Raw genomic sequence first — 21,061 nt, forward strand, 5'->3', positions numbered from 1 at the left:
CAGTCAGCCTATTTGTGTTTATTTTGTAATGTGTTAAAATAGCTTCACCCCATGAAACAATTCTCAATTTGTAGAGAGGCAATTAGTCTCTCTAATACATAAGAGAGTATTACTAATTCCTGCTCATTTCTTTATTCTCCATCCCTGTTGCTCCTTGTTTTCCACTTTGATGGGAAAAAAATTTTTTAAGGTAGGAGATAACCTTTTTTCCTTCCATTATTTTATACCTTAACAACATAGAGCACCACAACATGACTTGATTTATATAAAAGTGCAATGGGCCTGGCAACATGCCTCAGTGGGTAAAGTTACCTGCTACCAAGTCTGATGACCTGGGTTCGTTTCTAAGATCCATATGAAAACATGATTTCCACAAGTTGCCTTCTGATCTCTTTGTGTGTATGTGTACCCCCCCCATATGTTGCCTCCCATAATAAATAATCAAGTATAATACTTTATAAAGAAAAGTACATTATATGTGCTTTTTTAATTAATCCATCCATCATTAGATTATGTATCTGGTTTATTTTCATTACACATATCATAATTTATTGTGTTTACACCTTAGAAATTTTCCATGAGAAAATGTGCTTGGAAATGGAACTGTTGGAATGTGAGGTCAGTTAGCTGCTCAGTATTACTAGATTCTGCCAAATGGCCAACCTGAGTAGCTGTGCCCACAAACACTATATGTGTCTCTGTTTCCACACTTTCTGTTCAACAGCAGGCATTTCACAATTTTAAGATTTTTTTCAGTCTGGTACATTCAAAGAAATTTAACCAATGTGTAAATTTGAAATTCCTTGATTATTTGTGGAGTTTTCCCTAGCTTCTGCTTACTCATTTCTCTTCTTTGTGAAGTAGCTATGTTCTTCTGTTATTTTTCTCTTCAGAATGATTTATGAGAGTCATGTTAGTAATACACGCTTTTAATAGTTGAAACCATTACAATCATGTTTTCTCAGTATGATTTGCTGAAAATGTGCTTACAGTGTCTCATGGTACAGATTATTGTCTACTTTTGTGTGTCTTATTTGAGAAAAATTAACTTTCTATTCATAAATATATTTTTTATCTAGCCAGTTTAACATTTGAGTTAGCATGGAGGGCTTTTAAGACATCATTATTTAATTCTTATTTTTTTCAAAAGAATACCCTCTCCTACTAGCACTAATACACCATATATTAAAGTAATTACCTCCCATCTTTTTCAGAGTTTTGAAAATGCTCTTTCATCCTGATCACTTTCCTTATGGAAGTAATAGTTTTGAAGACAACTGTAGTTATAACATTTCTTTTTTTCTTTCTTTCTTTCTTTCTTTCTTTCTCTCTCTCTCTCTCTCTCTCTCTCTCTTTCTTTCTTTCTTATTGGTTTTTCAAGACAGAGTTTCTGTGTGTAACAGCCCTGGCTGTCCTGGACTCACTTTGTAGACCAGGCTGGCCTCGAACTCACAGAAATCTGCCTGCCTTTGCCTCCGGAGTGCTAGGATTAAAGTTGTGTGTACCACCACGCTAGCATAAAATTGATTTCTTAAACTCATTTCATGAATCCTTAACCTGTGTTTGAGTGTTGATTTCAGTGAGCTCCTTGAGATGCTATGTGGCAGGGCCAACTGCTTAATTTTTTTTCTAACCTCTTCTTATTTATACTGCATGTTTTGACCACACTAGATGTCTTCAGTTTCCTACTACACAACTTCTCTGATAAAATAAGGAATTCCAAGCACACCTTGACACGTGGGGCAGGGCTCAAGTCTTCTCATGAAGCTGATGCTCAGTCTTCTCGCGTTCCTTGACCCCTTCATCTTTAAGTAGCTATATGAAGTGCATCTCTTTGGAGTGTCAGCTCAGAGTGTTTTCTCTTTCCCTGACAAATGGTCATGAGCTACCCTGTTTGGAGATGACCTACCTGGTCAGCCACATGGCACTATCAGTCTATTTACTTACCAGTATCCCATGATCTGGGAAGCATTCCCAGGTCACAGCAGTCATGTTTACCTTTGACGTCAATATATTTCTGGACTCTACCATTGTACCTGGACAGACGAGGCCCTCTGTAAATACCTGTTGAATGAGCAGGAGGTTCACAAAACTCAGCTGTGAGTAGGATTTCAAGATATCTAATAGAAGGATATATATGCATATATATAAACATACACAAATATATGTATATATATATTCTATTCATTATGTGTGCATGTACATTTATGTATGTGTAACACATGTATGAGCTGGCCAGAAGACAGCCTCATATGCTAGTCTTCTCAACAGTCATGGATGTCAACCTTGTTTCTTAGCACAGGATCTCTCACTGGGATCTGGGGCTCTCTGATCAGGTAGGCCTACTGACCTGTGAACCTCAGGGACCTGTTTCTCACTACCCCATGACCCACTGCTATGACTCCAACTAGGCATCTCCTCCCACTGTACTTTTTGTTGTTGTCTATGTGGACTCTGGGGATCAAAATGCTGGTCTCCATGCACGCTAGCAAGCATTTTATTGACTAGGTTAGCTCCCTAGCCTCTCTCCATGTTATTTTTCCTGTGGAGTAAGTATATTGCTTTTAAGAAATATGAATTCTTTTTGTTGTCATTTAAAGAAATGTCAGGAACCTTTATCATCATTTTACACTGTGTAGGATTTTGAATGATTTTTTTTTTTCAGAAACTAGAGGAAAAACTGGATTATCTTAAGATCAGGATGTATTCGTATTGAATTAATAGCTGTGCTCTGGATTGTTAAATTAATTTTCATTGACAGATAATAGTCTTAGATTTAAATAAGATTTATGTCAGGAAAAAAATCTAACTGGACAAATTAGGGGAAGTGGAGAGGACAGAGACCCTTGGACAAAGTCAGGGAGGGCACCTGCAGAGAGAGTGACTATCTAGCAATGGACCTGTCTTGTTAATCTATGGCAGTCACTAACAAGCCACACACATACATATCATTAGAATAAGTGTGGGTCTGTAGGTATGAACTGCAGGTAAACACAGTGTTATTAAAAGTACAAAAATTCGGAAGTCATTCAGGTACCTAAGAGATTAAATTGAATTCCATTTCGAGAAGTGTTTGACAGTCCTTTACTTATCAATACAATCAGTCTTCCACAGGTTATCTTATATGTGGCCCTTCATGGTGGCAGTAACAAGCACTGGCCTGGAGCATTTGGTGAGAAGTACTCATCCTCACACACCATCCTGGAGAGTCTGTGTCTTTAGGCTCAGGTACTAGGCGTTTGAACATGTACCTCCCAGAAGAACCCTCTATTTGTGATGCAGCCTGTCTTATGCCACTTTTGAAGAGATCTTGCTGCAATTCCATTGCAGGTTTGGAAGGACAGCACTTCCCCTTCCAGGATGCACTGGGCAATCTGCCATCCTCACAGGAGGAAATGTTTTTTTGTTTGTTTGTTTGTTTGTTTATCATATGCTTGTTTCAGCTTTGTGCATCTATATGTTTTTGATGGATAACTCTTGCCTAAATCTTTTTACTTCATCTTAAGCTGCTTAGCTTTTGCTTGGGTTTTGAATGAGGTCACTTCTAAAATGAAAGTGTATGCACTGTTGGATAAGAAAGTGGTTTGGCAGGTGGGAGTTGTCTTTTCTCCAGTCCTGCTGAGTGGCTGTTGAGCACACAGGGGCGCTGTGTGAATATGCTTTGGCCTGGGTAGTTCCAGACACACACAGCAGAGAAGGCATGCTTTGAATGACACAGGAAGCCTACTGCCTGATTTCATTTGATTTTTTTTCCTCCAGTATAAACCTTTCTAAATAACATTATTAATTCATTTTGTTTGGGTCATTAGAACAATATAATTTGTTAAAACAAATAGTCTGTTGAATAAAGGAGTATGTGAAGTTCTTGTAACTTAATTATCTGACAAAAAGTATTTTGAAAAATGTATTTAAGTAATTCTTATTCTTGTCATGGTTTCACATCATATTATGAACACTGGCCCCAGATAGCATCTGTTTTAGGCTGAGCGGTTCGTTTTTTAATTGTGAGAGTATAAATACTTCCTTGAGTATGAAACTATAATGGGCAGATATCTCCTGTAGATTATTATTTGAATAAAAGTTTTGTGGTGTTTTGCCTGAGAACTGATATATCATTAGGCTGTACCATGTCAGCATTACCTTTTTGTCTAGACTTACTGCATATGCAGATATTTTATTTATAGTTTAGTGGTCGCTTTCATATAACATCATGCCATTAATGCTTTTAAAAAAATCAATTCTCCGTTAATTATGATGAAAAAGAAGCCTTGAGCTAAGTTGATTGTAAAATGAATACCTTTTTGTTATTTTACTTTTTGTTATTCTCTTTTGGAGCTGTGAACTTTTTGGTTCACAATCTTTGGGGTGAAGAAGGGGCTGCTCCATTCTTATGTACAGTCGCTTCAGTTCCTGTGAAAACTGGACAGAGTAGCAAATGTTACTGTTGGTGTCAACACATGGAGGCAGGCTTTAGTGGACTAAAAATGGTTAGGGATCTTTTGTTAAACCTCCCATTGAAAGAAGGAGCCCACATCTCCTCTGGAGTCTGGAGGACTAAATATTGAACAGTGTAACTCAGTGGAAGCACCCGTGTGAGTTTCTGGTGTGAGGCTCTGTGGAACAGGTGCTGGAACTTTGAGCTACCTCATCCGAGCCTCTCTACATCACTTGCTCCGTGATGGAGAGTTCATATGTTCATTAACTCTGCCTGCTGCAGCTGGAGGGAAAGTGAAGCCACAGAAATGTAGCTTAAGGACACCTAAAGAGCAAAGGCCATGTCAGGAAGAACTTTGCTAGTCTTAGACAGGTCGCCAATCAGAATTTGTCATAGGCATGAACAGTCCAGTTGTTTTGTGTTTCTTATAAGCTCTTGTAGAAAGAGCCCTTCCTGTGTTGGTTTTATTCAACATTCAATGACAGAACGCTATACAAGAATAATGCACACAAAAAATGTAAAATCCTGGTATATTTTGGACATCCCTTTGAAAACTTTGCACAAACTTTCCCATAGAAGCACTAGTTCAGATTTGAATGTAGCAGACAGTATACTCAAAATATGACATTAGAAATAATCACTGTCTCTATCAATTCTGTGTACGCAGGTGTGCTCTATGTCATGGCAAGGGAAAACACAGCACTGTGGTTCTGATCTCCCTTGTGGTTGACACCATTGCTTCAAGTAAGCCCTGGCTCACCTCTCTCCTCTTAATTCTCAAACTTGGAGGGGCTCTTTTGTTGGTGTGTTCCCCTTTTCCCTGTTCTTTCTTTCTTCTTCCTAAGGGAAATAGAATGAAGTTTATCCATTTGATGTATGTTGCTGATTTTTGAGGGAAAACTGTTTTCTTTCTTTTTCTAAAATCTTTTAATTGATTCTTTCTGAGTTTCACATCATGCCCCTGAGTCCCGCTCCTCTCCCTATCCCCTCATATCCACCCTTTACCCTTGCATCCTCCTCCTCCAAATAAACACAACAGCAACAACAACAACAACAAAGCTTAGAAAACATCTCATTGTGGAGCTGTGGGATGTCACTGTGTGCCACACAGTATATTCCTCTGTCCACACATCTTCTCTTACAAATGTTCATTGCAAGATCTCTTGTTCGAGATCGCTGGATCCTGTGTCCTCATCAGTATTAGATCCTCACCAGGAATCCTTCTGGTTATCCTGTTGTTGTCCCACTGTCATGAACACCCTGCAGCTTTGATACAGAAAAACTGTCCCTTTCCCATGTCTCAACCTTTCGCAGATGGTATAGATTTTGGGATGAACTGATTCAGAGCCCTGGATCTGGGCCTTTGTAGTGGTGCCTGAGATGGTCAGCACACTGGTTCTCCTTTGTCTGCACCACTAGGGTGAACTCCAGCTCACCCAGTGTGAGCTGCACTGCTCTTGCTAGGCTACTCAATGCCACTGTAGGCAGGAGGCACTGTCAGCTCTCCTGCTCTCATGCCCTCAGGGCTGGATCACTAGTTAGTACCCAGGACTCCAGAGCCAGCTCCACTGTGTTGCCCAGTCAAGGTGTGGGCCATATCCCACCAAGTGCTACAGCCTGTGAGGGGTTGGGCCAGCACTCCCAATCTTGCATCTTCAGTGCTTGCTCAGTAGCTGGATCAGTTCTGTCATACTAATGCCCTTGGGGCTGGCTCACCCACACCCCTGCCACCAGGGTCAGCTTCACAGTGCTGCCTGGGAAGGGCACAGAGCCCACTCTCCCAAGTGCTGCTGCTGGTGAAAGATGGGACAAGCTCTCTAGAGTACTACATCCAGTGAGGGGCTGGGCCTGGTGTTTGTGGTGTGTGTGTGTGTGTGTGTGTGTGTGTGTGTGTGTGTTTTAATGTGTCTTAGGTATAAGACAGGTTTGGCCACCAAGCCAGACATCAAGCTAGAATGAACAGAAGGACTGCTATCTGCTCTGGCCCTGACTCATAAAGAACAACACCAACAAGGTGTCTCTTTGCCCATTGCTGGGGGTAGGTGGAGGGTGGTATTGTTTTCTTTATTCTTCTCTCCTTCTCTTTTGTCTCTCTTACTTCCCTTCTCCCCATCCTCCCCTCTCCTCCAACCTTTTTTTTTCTTTTTTTCCACCTTCTCTTCCTCTCCTTTTCTGCCTTTCTTCCTTCATCCTCATTCATTGTCTTTTTTTCTCTTAAAAGCAACAGTTCCTTTTATGCATTGGGAATTGTTGGCTGATACAGTCAATTGCACTCCTCAGTTTATTTTTGGGTTTAGGGAATGTGAGTGGTATCAGCTATATATCTTCACTGCTTATGACAAATAATTTAAGGACTTAGGCAAAACCAAATATCGCTCTCTGTCTCCCTCCCCCCGCCACCCTCTCTCTCTGTGGTATGTGTACAGTGTATTTGTATATGTGTAGTGCACATGCACGTGTGTGGTGTGTGTGTATGTGTGTGTGTAGTGTGTGTATGTATGTGTGTGTGGTGTGTATGTATAGTGTGTATGTATGTGTGTGTGGTATATATGTATTTGTGTCGTGTGTGTGTGTGTGTGTGTGTGTGTGTGTGTTTACGATTGAGGATTAATCATAGGATCTTCCTCATACTAAACAAGCATTCTTTCACTAGCCTGTACCTCCAGCCCACAGCTTAAACAAATATTCTACTAGGCTGCAAACTTATAAGAAGAGGGAGTACAGTTAATGTGTCATTATAACAGTTAACACTTAACAATACTAAGTAGTTTTGCTAAGCCAAGATTAAAGCTATGACTCCTGTGTGAGAGTAACTATGTACCTGTGATACGATGAGGCGAATGCACTGGACAGTTCATCAATGCCAAGAGAAAACTTGATACTGCACTTGTCACAATAAGAAGAAGTAAAGGAAAAATTTGGATGTGACTTTGAGCATTAAAGACTCCACATAGGGATCATTTTCTCCTGATAGTTTCTTTGAAATAACAAACCACAGTTCTTTCCTCAAGTAGAATAATGTACACTGTGACAGTTCCAGGTTTTACCAAGGATAGGATAATGATTGCTGGAAAAGTTCAAGGTAAGTTTTGAATTTTATGTTGCCTTGAGCCTGATTAAAGTGTAAGAATAAGATTCTAAAGAGTCCCAAGTGGAGAATAAATCATTCTACAAAGTGTTATCTTCCTTTGCAGTTATCAGGGATTTTGCTCTAGCCATTGTAAAGTGTTTGCTATTTTTATCTTCTTAGACTAAATATACTTCAAATAATTCCTCAAGTCACAGAGAAGGGAAATGGAGCTATGAGAGAATCCTACATGCTAATTTTAGGAGACATTTAGAAGATGCAAGAAAATATGTGTCAAGGATTACAGTTTTGTTTCCCTGCTCCCATTTTAAAGGAGATTTGCATTTCAGTGACACGAGGGGTGTTCATTAAAATTTCCACATGTTACTTGACTTTGGGATTGTTCACATTTCATTATGGCACAAATTACTTAGGAGCTACGTATTTAAAATGATGAGACAACCCTATTGTTCTTTGGCAAATGTTTGTTACACATCCAAACAGAAGCTTCTGTTCTTTGTGCCAGGGCAGAATCTCTTGTCTCTGAGAAAGTATGATTTGCATTTGCTCATTGAGTGAAATGGAGGACATTTTAAGTTTGAAGTTCACATCTAGGTATAGAGAATGCAAGCCCATGTTTCTCCCACCAGACAAATTTCAGCATCATTGCTGCAGTCTCTAGTGCTAGCCACTGCTCTGCGCTTAGATCCTGTCTGTCTCTTGTTCCCTAGGATGCAGCTCTAGTACTCTGGTACTCTCTCTGAATACTTAATTCTTAGTGTACCACCATCTGTGGCGATTCCTGGTGTCTTAGGGAGGAAAGGGTTTATTTCATCTTTTACTTCCATGTACAATTCATCTTGGAAGGAGCCCGAGGCAGAAACTAAAGCACAAGCCATAGAGGAATGCTGTTGCTAGCTTGCTTCTCTTAGTTGTTCATTTTGCTTTCATAATCCCATAGCCACCAGGCCATGGAGAGCACTGCTCACAGTAGTCTGTGCCTTGCTACAGGCAATCTGATGGAGGCATCTTCTTAGGTAAGTCCAGGGCTGTGTCATGTTGACAAAAGGCAACCCAAGACACTTCAATCACTCCTCACTGTCTATCCAGTGAAATGCAAGGTTCTTATTGCTTGCCTGGCCACCAGAATCTGATCTATAACAGCCTAGTCCTGCATGTTGGCTCATTTGACCCACATCGTTCTTGCCCCTTCACATGTAGTCTGCTATCCCTGAATGGATTATTAGCCTTCCTAAAGAGCATTTCCTGAAAGTCTCAAGGAAAACTGAGCACATTCTCTGTGGTGTCCATTGCGTTTGTTTTTCTCAGTGCCTACAGTATCTGTGTCCTTAAGACCTATCTATCTGTCTGCTCCTTTGAATTCGACAAATCATCAAACAAAGAGTGGTGTTACATATCAGCCATTCACAGCACTGGTCCCTGGGATTTAAAAGCATTTATTGAATAAAAGTGTTTTTTTTTTTTTTTTTCAAAACTGAAAAGCTATGTTTTCTGTTTGAGTGCATGCACACTGGTTTATTATGAGTGTCTTCTCAGGTTCTGGAGTCATCTGCTCCTCTGGGCCTTCTTTCTTACTTCCCTGACCTGTCTAACAATGCTTTGGTTCTGTTTACAGACAGCGAGCTGAACTAAGGTAAGTGGAACTAATGTGGACCCATTAAAGTGTCCAACAGTCTCATGTGGCAGCTGAGGAATAAAATTATTTTCATGGAGACTCATTACCCGAGGCCTGGCAGGAACTAAATTTGGTATTTTATATGAAGCCTGACTGTGTATGCCCTACTTTAATTTTTATAAATATCCTTCTGCCATAAACGTTTCAAGGAAGGTTTTCATTGGGGAAGTTAGAATGTGTGCACTATAGTCTCAGTAGGGGAAAAACACAACAACAAAACAGCTGTCCAATCACTTACGGAGAAATCAATTGCTTCTTCCTATCCTGGATTATGGTGGCTTCGATTAGCATCCTGGAAGTGGTTAGATTACAGACGAGTGCAGAGTTGTCTGGGCTCCTAAAGTAGGGTACAAACATTACTTAATGTTCTTGGGTGAAACAATCCCATGCAACCTTTATGCTTTACAATGAAAAGCACAGTGGAAAAATGCATCCCGTAGACAAGAAGCAAGAAAGTAAGCTTTTCACATGAGGCTCTGAGGTTTACTTGCTGGACTTCACAGTGAAAGTCAGCAGACACATTCTGGACTTCCGTATCAAGGGCATGCAGATGACATTGAGGCCATTTATCTCCTGCTGTACCATGACAATTAAACATAATATAGTCCTGTGTACACATGCAGTTGTTTTATATCAAAACAACCCATGATTCAAAAGCACATAAATAAAACCTTATAAAAATGAGAGACTTTTTATTTTCCTACTTCATAGAAGAAAAATGCTGCCAAATGATTTAGCCCTATTTTCTGTTACTTAAGAATTTCACTTTCTCTTTTTTTCCTTCCGTCCTTTTTTCCTTTTCTTGAGAAAAAGTCTTGATACATATCTTAGCATGGCTTTAAACTCTCAATCTGCTTTCTCTGGCTTCCCAAATTCTGGAATTATAGGTGTGCATACCACACTTAACTGGGACTATTTTAATCAATACTGTGTTGTGTGTTGGGAAGTTATTGGAGTTGTCAGAGGCAGAGCCTGGGTCCTGGCATATATAATAAGCTATGCCTGAACCCTGTCATAAATCAAAAGAAAAGAGATACATAATAGTTAAGAGCAGAGGAAGATTTACTTAATGTCATTACATTAAGAAGAATAAATAGGTGCTATTGAGATGGCTCAGAGGTTAAGTGCACTGGCTGTTCTTCCAGAGGGCTTGAGTTCAATTTCCAGCAACCACATGGTGGCCCCACAACCATCTATAAAGGGATCTGATGCTCTCTTCTGGTGTGTAGGTGTACACACAGACAGAGTACTCCTACATTTAAAAACATAAATACACATATAAATAAATAAATAAAATATAGAAGTAAAAGAAGAAAGAGACCAACCATCCTTCCCCCAAGACTGTCTTTAGGACCGTGACATGATGGTGATTGAGGAGTTTCTTGCTCCTTGGCATCTCTTCTGATATGCTCACATCATTTTCCTTTCTATAATTCCATTAACAGAAGTGTGTACGCATTACCCACTGTTGCTCAGCACGTTAAGATTGTACTGCTTCCACTGTGGAATCTTTCTGTTTTCCTAAGGTTGGTAGTTGCACTGTTGCTTTATCTATTTCCTTTTCTTTCATCTGATCACCAAATCCTTCCAAGGAAACAGGCTTGTGAAGGGGCACAGTGCCGGCAGTCTGTCAGCTCCTCCTCTAGCCCAGACTCTTTCTCCAAATAGACACACCTCCCCTGCCCTCTCCAGCACTGCTCACTTTGGCTGTCTGCTTTGTGTTTATTCTTAGAATCCCCCTTTCCTCTTTCTTATGTTAGAGTCTCCATTTCCTGAATCTCATGATTTCTTCCTTTTTCTCCTTTTGTGTTCGAGTACCTTGCTGAGAGGAAACCAAGAGGTCTTTTTTTTTTTTTCCAGTGTTTACCTTTTTGAAGTAGTTTAGCTTGAGTTTAGGACTGTAACCATTCTTTACCCTTTTAGACCCTGCCTGGCTTGCTGGCCCACCTATCTTCCTTCCTTCCTTCCTTCCTTCCTTCCTTCCTTCCTTCCTTCCTTCCTTCTATCTCCCTCCTTTCCTCCCTCCCTCCCTTCTCCCTTCTGCCCTCCCTCCCCTTCCCTTTGTCTATTTTTCTCTCTCTCCTTCCCTTCCTCCTTTCCTCCCTCTTTTCCTTCCTTCCTTCCTTCCTTCCTTAGCATGTTGTTATGAGCTCTCTTTGGGACTTTTTTTTTTTCTTCCTCTTAGGGCCATCTGTTTATCTTTGACATTCTATAGCTTAGTGTGAGGCTTTACAAGAATTCGTTGTGTTGGGAACATTATGACCTTCTTAATCTAGAGTTTGTCTTTCTGTCTTTCTATTTTTCTTATGTTTTTATGCAGCATATTTCTACCATCCTTCTTTTCCTTCTAGTCTTTGAAATTGCATGGATCAGATGTTAGGCCTTTTGATTTAATCTTATCATTTTCCCCTCATCCTCATATTCTTTTCTGTTTTTTTAGGCATTAGGTCACATTTTCACTTTGAGATAAAGTTTTTTTTTTCAGCAATTATGTGTCTATCATCTAAGAAAATAACTTTACTTATTTCTAAATATTCTTTTATTTATATGACTCTTGTATTGCCAACTCTTTCAGGAAATTACTGATTGCTTTCATTGTTTCTGTCCATTGCTGTGGTTCTTTACTTCTTGAGTGGAGATAGCAAGGGTCACTACTCATTTTTGTTTTAAAATGAGGCCATAAAATATTAGACCACAGCTCAGTTTAGGAGCCAGTATCCTTTTACAGAGGCGATAGGAAGTAGACCAGAGCCTTAGAACAGACTACTCTGGAGCAGCTGAACTCTTTGAGAGCCCCACCCTCCACTCAGGTAGAACCAGATCTCTTACTTCACTGCAGAAGAGAGTTTCAAGATGAGCCAGTATGATCCGGGCGTGGTGGCGCACGCCTTTAATCCCAGCACTCGGGAGGCAGAAGCAGGCAGATTGTTGTGAGTTCGAGGCCAGCCTTGTCTACAAAGTGATTCTAGGACAGCCAAGACTACCCAGAGAAACCCTGTTTCAAACAACAACAACAACAAAAACAAAAAACAAAAAACCCCACAACCAACCAACCAAATAAACAAAAACCAAAACCAAACAAACAAACAAAAACCCAAAAAACAAAACCAACCAAACCAAACCAAACAAAAGAGCCAGTATGAAGGAGAGTGGGAGTTTATCAGAAAGTATATGAAGTATATCTGCTCAGACTCCTAGAAAGTGGACACTGTGCTAGTGAAGGCAGTGAGCTCACAGATTTGGTACAAAATTTCCCAAGTTGGACCACATAGCTGTCTGAGACTATTGCAGATCTACAGTCCCTGGGCTTGGAGGAGGCTGGCTCTCTCTGTGTCTGTTCTCTGAGAATTACTAAACAGCTGGGGGGTGGGTGGTTGAACCTGGTAGAACCTTTGACTTCTTTTGTTTGATTTTGAGATGGGGCTTTGCTGTGTCCTGCAGCTACTCCTTCCTGATCCTGCAGTCTCAGTCTCCCAGGGTCTCTCTATGGAGTTCTGGCTGGCCTGGAACTCACAAAGATCTAACTGCCTCAGCTTCCCAAATGCCAAGTTCTAGGATTAAAGGAGGACATCACTATACTAGGCCAAACATGGTAGTTTGTGTGTGTGTGTGTGTGTGTGTGTGTGTGTGTGTGTGTGTGTGTGTGTGTGACTTTATTTTCAGTGTCTGTGTGCTTTGCCTTTATGCATGTCTAGGTACCATGTACATGCCTGATACTCTTGGAGGCCAAAAGAGGGTGGTAGACCTTCTGAAACTGGAGTTATAGGCGGTTGTTAGCTGCCCTGTGAGTATTAGGAATCAAACTCAGGTACTTAGTAAGCACAGTCAGTGTTCTTAACTGCTGAGCCATCTCTCTAGCCCATTGCATATTATTTTTTTACTGGCAAAATAAAGACAGCTATTGAATCTTGGGCCTGAGGCCCTGGAAGAGATGTTCTTAGTTGGATGATCCAAAGTGGAATAGAGATTGATCTCTGTGGCCTCGAAGCTTCGGTGGGCTCGTTGCACTCCATGGATAATTTGTTGGTGCTAAAACAGATGGGGAATACCATGCTACGATGGCAAGGGAGGTAAACGCATGCATAGTTGTCTCTTGTGCTCTTCTTCCATTCCTAGTCCTTCTTAGAAATCCCTTCTACCACTAAATTGATGGTCAAAGGAAATTGTAATTGCCAGAGTATCTAACTGCTGGGGTTGGTGGGAATTCACAATAGACAGAAAATGATTCCTAAGCATTATTATCTTTGCTGAGCTACATATTAGCACTGAAAGCAATTTCTCAGTGTTATAGACGTTCATTAGGTCCAAGTAATCTTGATGTCTTAACAGGCTATGTAATTAATATAGCCTTGCAGCCATGTGTTGAGTGCTCTCCATATGCCATATAGCCATTTTTTAAAAATAAATCAAAGTGGGTATCAGAAAACATGGATTAGAATGTGGGATTGGTGCAGCTGTGTACTGAGAAGAGTAAATCAAAATAATGAAGATAATATTTAGGCAAAGAATGTGATTAGGTCTTTGTTGTAGAATCAAGTGTTATCAAAGCCACACAAGTGAAGTCACAGTACATTAGACATGGAGGTCTTGTATGGTTCATCCAGTGCTGACAGCTTGTTATATAACTGATTGCAATTTGTTAACCGAATGTCAATTTGTGCTATTTTTTGATGTTAATACAATGGTCAGGTTGTTTTTCACTTTTCTAAACTATTGAACTTGTTTTATTTTAATGAAACTTAAAGTTGGTGGTTTATTAATTTATTTGTTTTATGATAGAAAAGACACATTTGGATAAAGATAGTCCCATTCAAGGTAAACTGGTGATGGGTTTGGTTCGAGTGGCAGTGTTACTGCCCAATAAATCTGGAAGAGGTAATTGAGTTTTAGAGATTAGTGACCAAGTTTTAAACTTCTCATTGTTGATTGATCTTCGATGTGGGAAGAGTATCTCCTTTAGGGAAAACATATAGAGTTGTGGAGAGCCGATTCTGGGATTTGAGATGAGGGATCTACTGGGAGAGAAGAGGCTGAGGCTCTGAAGCCCTTCTGGACCTTGTAGAGCTCAGTAGCTGAAATAAAGAACATTAGCACGCCTCTGCAGAGGAAAGCCATCAGCTGAACATGTGGCCTCTCCACGGTCTCGGTTGAAATCTGTATTCCCATGTGATGGAGTTAAGAAAAGAGGCCTATGCGAGACCATTAGGTCAGAAGGTGCGAGAATAGGATCCTCATGAATAGAATCAATGTCCTAGGGAGCTAGCTGAGTGAAGGCCCAGCAAAAAGAGGCAGGCTCTTGTGGACCCTGACTGTGGCAACATCTTCAATTTGGATGCTTTGCTAAGAAAAACATTTTTTGTTTACCAGCTGCCCTGTCTATGGTGACAATGAAAACTGATTAAGGTAGTGAGCATTTTGGAGTGAGAATATATGTAGACCCTGCACATCTTTCTGTGGAACTCGATATGTGGCACTTTATCTAGAATAGGGCTTCGTCAAAGCATGAATACAGTTGTGATTTGAGCTCAGTACTTCCCAGGAGGATGGTTTCCTCTAAGTAAGTCTAAAGACCGTACACCTCTATGAATGGCAACTGAATACTAATTTTGCATTTTAACCCCATGAGTGCATGCTTGGACGATGGGAAGGCTCTGTGGACTATGATGAATAATTTGAACATATAGAAAGTGTACATTTCCTCCATCAGTCTTCACTTGCGAATAATGTGCTGGCCTGAAAGTCAGAAATACCACTCACTGAACATTATCTCAAAGAAGTCTCTCGGATGAATTTTCTGCATAAGGAATTCTAACAAAAGAGCCTTGGATATTTAAACGGAAGCCATCATTTTCTTAAAATAGCCTTCCTTGCAGCAAGTTGAACTTTCAAAAGTTATTGCATTGAATTTAAAACCTTTTTGCTAAAAAGAGTTGGCAATTCCTCCTCATTTACAGCACATTACTTTGTAAATGATTGGTCAACTGGAGAGGGATGGCTGAAAATAAGAATATAGGTGTGTTTTAAACAATTTTGTATGAAGCTTCAGAGGATGACACTTGAATAACATCTGGGACAGTCACTTTTGAAGAATTTACTCATTTGCTGCGTCTAGATCTTCTGGCATACCTCTTAAATCAGCATCACCTCATCAATATGTGAACTTGAGGTAAAAAAAAAAAAATGCGTCATCTCCCATAATCACCATAGAGAACACTCCTTTCTCTCTACCTTCACACGGCTCTATAATGATGTCCACATTGCTGCTTCAGGGCTTCTGCTGTGACTACTGGCATAAGCAGCCTAACAGTCCAGATGGTCCGCTGATTTGAGTACAGCCATTCCTTGGCCCTTGTTTTAATTCAGTAGTTCTCCTCGATCTGCCCAGGAGCATCTAATGAGAGAACATAAGGGTACTGCTGAGAAGGCAAGGTGCTTTGGCAACATCTCTGCATTTCCTATCCTCCCTTGGCTGGGCGTTGATTTTATTTTCCTTATCTTAGTAGGGCCAGTAAATGAATCATTTGAATAATAAAACTGCATTTTTTTCCACATGGCATAATATTTTAGAGAGCTATCTTTATGTACAAAGCCTACGGCCTGTAGAGAGTTTTAGAAGACCAGAACCAGACTCTTCTTTTAACAAATGACTATGAAAGTTAATCTATAGTCACTGTTGACTTCATTTTCAGGTACAGTGGGAAGGTTTGAGAATGGTATGTCACTCATGAGTTTTAACACTTGTTCCCCAGCTGGCGGCACTTGCTGAGAGGTTGTGGAATCTTCGAGAAGAATTTAGCTGACGGCCATAGTCCACAGGCCACTAAGGTCAGGCCTTGATGGTGATCAACCCCTGTTCTTAGTCATCCCCAGTTCTTGACACACTAAGATGTGTTGAGACATGAGATGTCTGCTTCTGCTTCATGGTACCATTGCAGCTGACTATGTCGCTCCAGGTGCTATATGAGGCGGCAAAAGAAACCCGCCTTCTTTGAATTGTTTTTTATCAGGTGTTTTTCATAGCTATGGAAGAAAATAACTAATAAAACTATCATGCCTGTATTGTGGGAGGGTAGGAAAGAGCGAGCAGGGACTTCAGAAGAGTGCAAGGTTCTCTTTGGGACTGGGCATCTACCTCAGAAGCTGTCATGACAGACACCATCCTTCGGAAGGCCCTGTTGGTGTTCTTCTGCTGCAAAAAGATTCTTTATCCTCCAACCCCACAGGGGGACTTTTACTTCTGTGAGAACCATTTTGGGGGCTGGAGAGATGGCTCAGTGGTTAAGAGCACTGACTGCTCTTCTAGAGGTCCTGAGTTCAATTCCCAGCAACCACATGGTGGCTCACAACCATCTATGATGTGATTTGATGCCCTCTTCTGGCCTGCCGGGGTACAAGTAGGCACAGCACTATGTACATAATAAATAAATAGATCTTTTTTTTTTTTTTTTTCAGAGAGATAGAACCATTTTTATGCCTGATGAGGTTTTCTCTTCAACTGGTCCTGATACCTAGAATCAATGTCTCGCCTGGGAAATGAACCTAAGCATCACTTTCTGATCTTTCAAATAAAAATTAGTGAAGAGTGTGTGTGTGTGTGTGTTTGTGTGTTGAATATCTTAATTGAGTTCAAACTAATTAACAGACACTAATAGGCTCCCATTTCTTTTTTCTCTTTCATTGGTTAATGGTATGATTTAATAGTTTATAGTAAGAGAGTTAGCATATACAAACAATGCAGCATCATTATGATACCACCATATTTTTAAGACAATTACTATGGAGATGTTGTCCCCCAAATGTGTTAGTGAATATGGTATCCCATTAAGCTAATTTATTATTACTATTAGCGAAAAAGCACATCTTTTACATAGAGAGAGAAGCTGACTTGAGAAATTATCCCTCTGGCATGATGCGTGTCTAACACAGTGCCTGAGACAGAGTGGGTGTTCAGAAGTGAGGCGGTTCTTCTAAAGGATGCTTTTGTTTGATGAATTTTTTTAGTTCGGCTGAGTATAAAATTCCAAGTTCAAAATAATTTTGATCTCAGAGCTTTGAAGTTATGAATATGTTGTCATCTGATACTCAATTTTGAAGGCAATAAAAAGAAAGAAAAAGAAAAAAACTTTCAATGGGAGTCTTGTTTATTTGTAAGACTTTTTGTTTTGACTTATTTACTGGTTATTAAACTTTTCTCTAGAAGCCTTGTAGATTTCACTTGTTGGGGTTATGATATTTTCCTTCAACATGCTCAGGTTGAGTTCTTAGAGGAACCAGAACTGACTCCCGCTTTGTCCTTGGTATGTAACCAGACTTTTGGCTACTTTATTGGGTTTTTTGTTCCTTACCTCCCTACACCTCCCCCATCTCTTCCAAGAAGGGGAGAGAGGAAGGGGAACATTGATATAATTAGATAACTTCCTGTTGATTAGGGGCGCCAAGTTCCTTGGAGATAAGTTTGGTTTTCATTGTCAGGCTATCTCCAACCAGCAACTGCCAATCCAGCAGCAGCAGCAGCAGCAGCAGCAGCAGCAGCAGCAGCAGCAGCAACAGCAGCCTCTCTCAGAGCTCTGGCATCTCTATACCCTCTGAAGAGTCCTCAGAATTCCAAATGTAAACTAACTTCAGCTGGCAAAATCACACCTCTGCCAGAGGACAAAACAAATCATGATCAGCCGCCATGGACAATCTGAATCAAACCCCACATCCCACATCCGGGATGGAAACAAAAGCACATTCACATAGCATTTCTGTGTTTTTAAAGAAATCAACACTCTCACTACACTGGTAAACTCATTTAAACACAAGTCCACAGTCTTCAATTCAGCTCAGAGAACATGGTGTGTTGCTTTATTTTTTGTTTTCTGTTTTGGGTCCAAGTTTTGTCAAGCATTATGCTAGCTAGCTTTGAGGTTTTGAAAGTGTAACCTCTAATATCTTTGATCATCAGTTGCATTATTATAATGTGGAAATTATAGTCTCTGGGAGGAGGGGGGTCAGGACTCACTATGTCAATCATTTCCCTCCCCCAGATGCTGTGCAGCTCTGAGCCTTCCCTTTTGATCAAGGCACTCAAATCTAAATATAGACCTCAAGCTCCTACAGTGATGGGCTAGGCTGTTTTTAGCATGAAGGTTACTGGACATGACTCAGGTCTTCAAGGTAGCACTGGCTATTTGTGAAAGCCCTTTGAATAGTGAAGTCAGTGGGTTATGTGGCAAAGATAGAGGTCAATTGCAAGGAGAAGATAAAAATGTGTGTGCAAATGGGGCAAGAATACTGTCTGACAAGGTTACCTTTAGAGCTTGCTTTAAGGAAGATATCTATGAAATAAGATGTGGGATCTATAATATTCCTACATAGATTCATCTAACATTTTCAGAGGCGTGGTTCTGGTCAGGTTCCGTTTCTTCTTAGAGTGTTCGTGAGATCCTTTGTGTATAGTGCTAACATGCCACCTGAGCTTAGTCTTTCAAGATGTGCAGAACACTGGCTCTAGGGAAATGTTTCATTTGGGTCCCTTTTTCTCTACCGAGCTCCTCAGTCAAACCCAGTGCATTACTTTGTTTCCTGGACCAGTGTGGCTTCACTGGTGTCTTTCTCTGAGATGCTACCTCCCCTTATACAAAGGAGATTGTTTTCTTTTGACTTGGCTCTGAGACTTCCTCCCAGGCAAAGCTTTGGGAGTCACTTTAACTCCATACACTGCTTCTCTCTGTGAGTTACTTGTGTGGTACGTGGCCTCTTGCAATTCGATGATTTTTATCTGGAGGCAGGAAGTGCATCTCTTGTTCTTGTTCAGTCAAGGTGGAGTCTCTTCTACTTGTTTGAAGGAGGAGACTTCGGGAGGAGTCCTCTTATCATACTCACTACAAGCCTGCTGTGAGCCAGGACCCCAGTGGTACAGGGACACAGAGATTCCCATCATAGCATGATGCTTGCCTTTTTTGCCATTACAGGACAGGTTGAAAAGCAAAGACTAGACAAGAGTCCTGGGTCCAAAGTTAAATGAGATGACATCATACAGAGCTCTGAAATCTGTTGTGATACTGTCATCCTTGGTATAATGCATGTTAAAGGAACAGGTGATGGGATCACAGGGCGCATGGCATGGAAACACTAGAGACAACCATTCAGGGGCAAATGCTGTGTAGTGTGGATTTTTAAGAAGCAATTGCCAAGCCAGGAATGGTGCCACATGCCTGGCACTCAGGAGGTAGAGGCAGTGGGTTTCTGTGAATTCCAAGTCAACCAGGGCTACATAGGAAGACCATTTCAGAAGACAAAATAAATAAATAAATAAACAAACAAACAAATAAATAAATAACAAAAGAAAAGTGAAAAAGAAAGAAAGAAAAAATAAGGCATTGCTGAGTTTTGAGTAGTTAGATCTCATGGTCCTTTTTTTTATTGAGTACTTGCCTCCCAACTTAAGGAGCCCAATATATGACATAAAAGTATGGACATAAAAGTGAATACATTAAAATAGTCACACAGGGATATGTTATATTATTTTGTATATCATATGCAAATATATGCCAAATAAATAAAAGTATAACCCTGACATGATCTTCTTTCCTCCAATCTTACTGTCTTCCTTGGAGAATAAGATCATTTAAGAAAAGTTGGCATGGATTCTCTTAGGTCTTTTTATTTATTTATTTATTTATTTATTTATTTATTTATTTATTTATGTTTTTTCCCCTTAGGTCTTTTTCTACAGGCTTATTTATAATTATGTATCCATTCAACATACATGTTTTGCTTTGTTTTATTTTATGCAAATATGGTCATACTAAACATCTTCTTTTAGTTAATTAACTAATCAATTCTTTTTTGATTTAGCGTCATATGTTGGCACACATTCTTGTTGGGCTAACCCTTAGTTCTGTTCTTTGCTGCCTAGCAATCTGTAGTCTGAGTACACTGTGCGTGATTGGTATAAACTATTCTCATTTCTGTTCAACAGAGGTAGTTCATGACAATGAATTATGGCCTTAGAACACCTTTATCAATATATGATAAATGCATTATGTTCTAACTATGCTATGATAAAAGTCAGATTTTCTGATGCCAGGAGCTAATATTGCAGCTAGGTTTTGTTAGTGAGTTTTCCTTTCATTATTTTGTGCCTAGGGAGAGTTGGGTGGATTCTTTCCGCTTTTAGAATTACGAGGGTTTCCTTCTTGATGCCGTATGAGAACAATTTTTCTCTTAAATCAGTTTCTTGAGTATATACATATATTCTTTGCAGATTAATATAAAGCAATTCAGTCTATTTTATTATGTTATCCTGTTGGTGTGTGTTTGTATTTATGTCTGTCTTTAATTCCCTTGTGATTCACCCTTGGAGAGGGCTGGGTAAGATTCTACTAGTAGTATATTATTGCAATCTGCTACTCTTTGTATCTGCTTTTCTTTTAAACAAACGTGTGTTACATATTCACCCTCACTTTCTCTTTATTGTGGACTACGTCTTTCAGCACTGTAGTGATGTCTTCTCTGCCCATGAATGCTTTTTATCCTGAGTTCACTATCACTTGAGATTTATGACTGTTTCTTTCTCCTTCCTCCTTCTTTCCCCTCCTTCTTGCCCTTTTGTTATTCTTTTGTTTTCTGACTCTGTGGATCACTGGTTCACAGGGGCTTCTCTTTCCCATAGAATAAAGTGGAGTGAACTTTGTGATTAAACTGAAACGTGTTTCCTTTCAGCAGGTAAGCTTAGCTGTGTAATATTCCTGAGAAAACATGGAAGTGTGGTGTTACTATTGCCATTTTCTATTGTTTTACAATTCATAGATTCTTAAAGAATCAAAATATTTATCTGAACTTTGTGTTTATTTTAATTACAAAATTCATATTTTAG

The 21,061-nt window shown here is 40.0% G+C and overlaps 1 protein-coding gene and 1 non-coding gene across 2 annotated transcripts in view; one reads left to right on the plus strand and one right to left on the minus strand.

The window, feature by feature from the left end:
- Grb14 (growth factor receptor bound protein 14) overlaps positions 1-21,061 on the plus strand; it is a 104,032-nt gene that overhangs the window by 18,186 nt on the left and 64,785 nt on the right. The gene's annotated exons all lie outside the window — the stretch shown is intronic.
- LOC127207827 (small nucleolar RNA SNORA48) lies at positions 6,336-6,476 on the minus strand. The gene has a single exon (XR_007833025.1). It is a non-coding gene; the product is annotated as a small nucleolar RNA SNORA48 (small nucleolar RNA).

The sequence above is a fragment of the Acomys russatus genome, chromosome 24 (genome assembly GCF_903995435.1).
Source record: "Acomys russatus chromosome 24, mAcoRus1.1, whole genome shotgun sequence".
Lineage (NCBI taxonomy): Eukaryota > Metazoa > Chordata > Mammalia > Rodentia > Muridae > Acomys > Acomys russatus.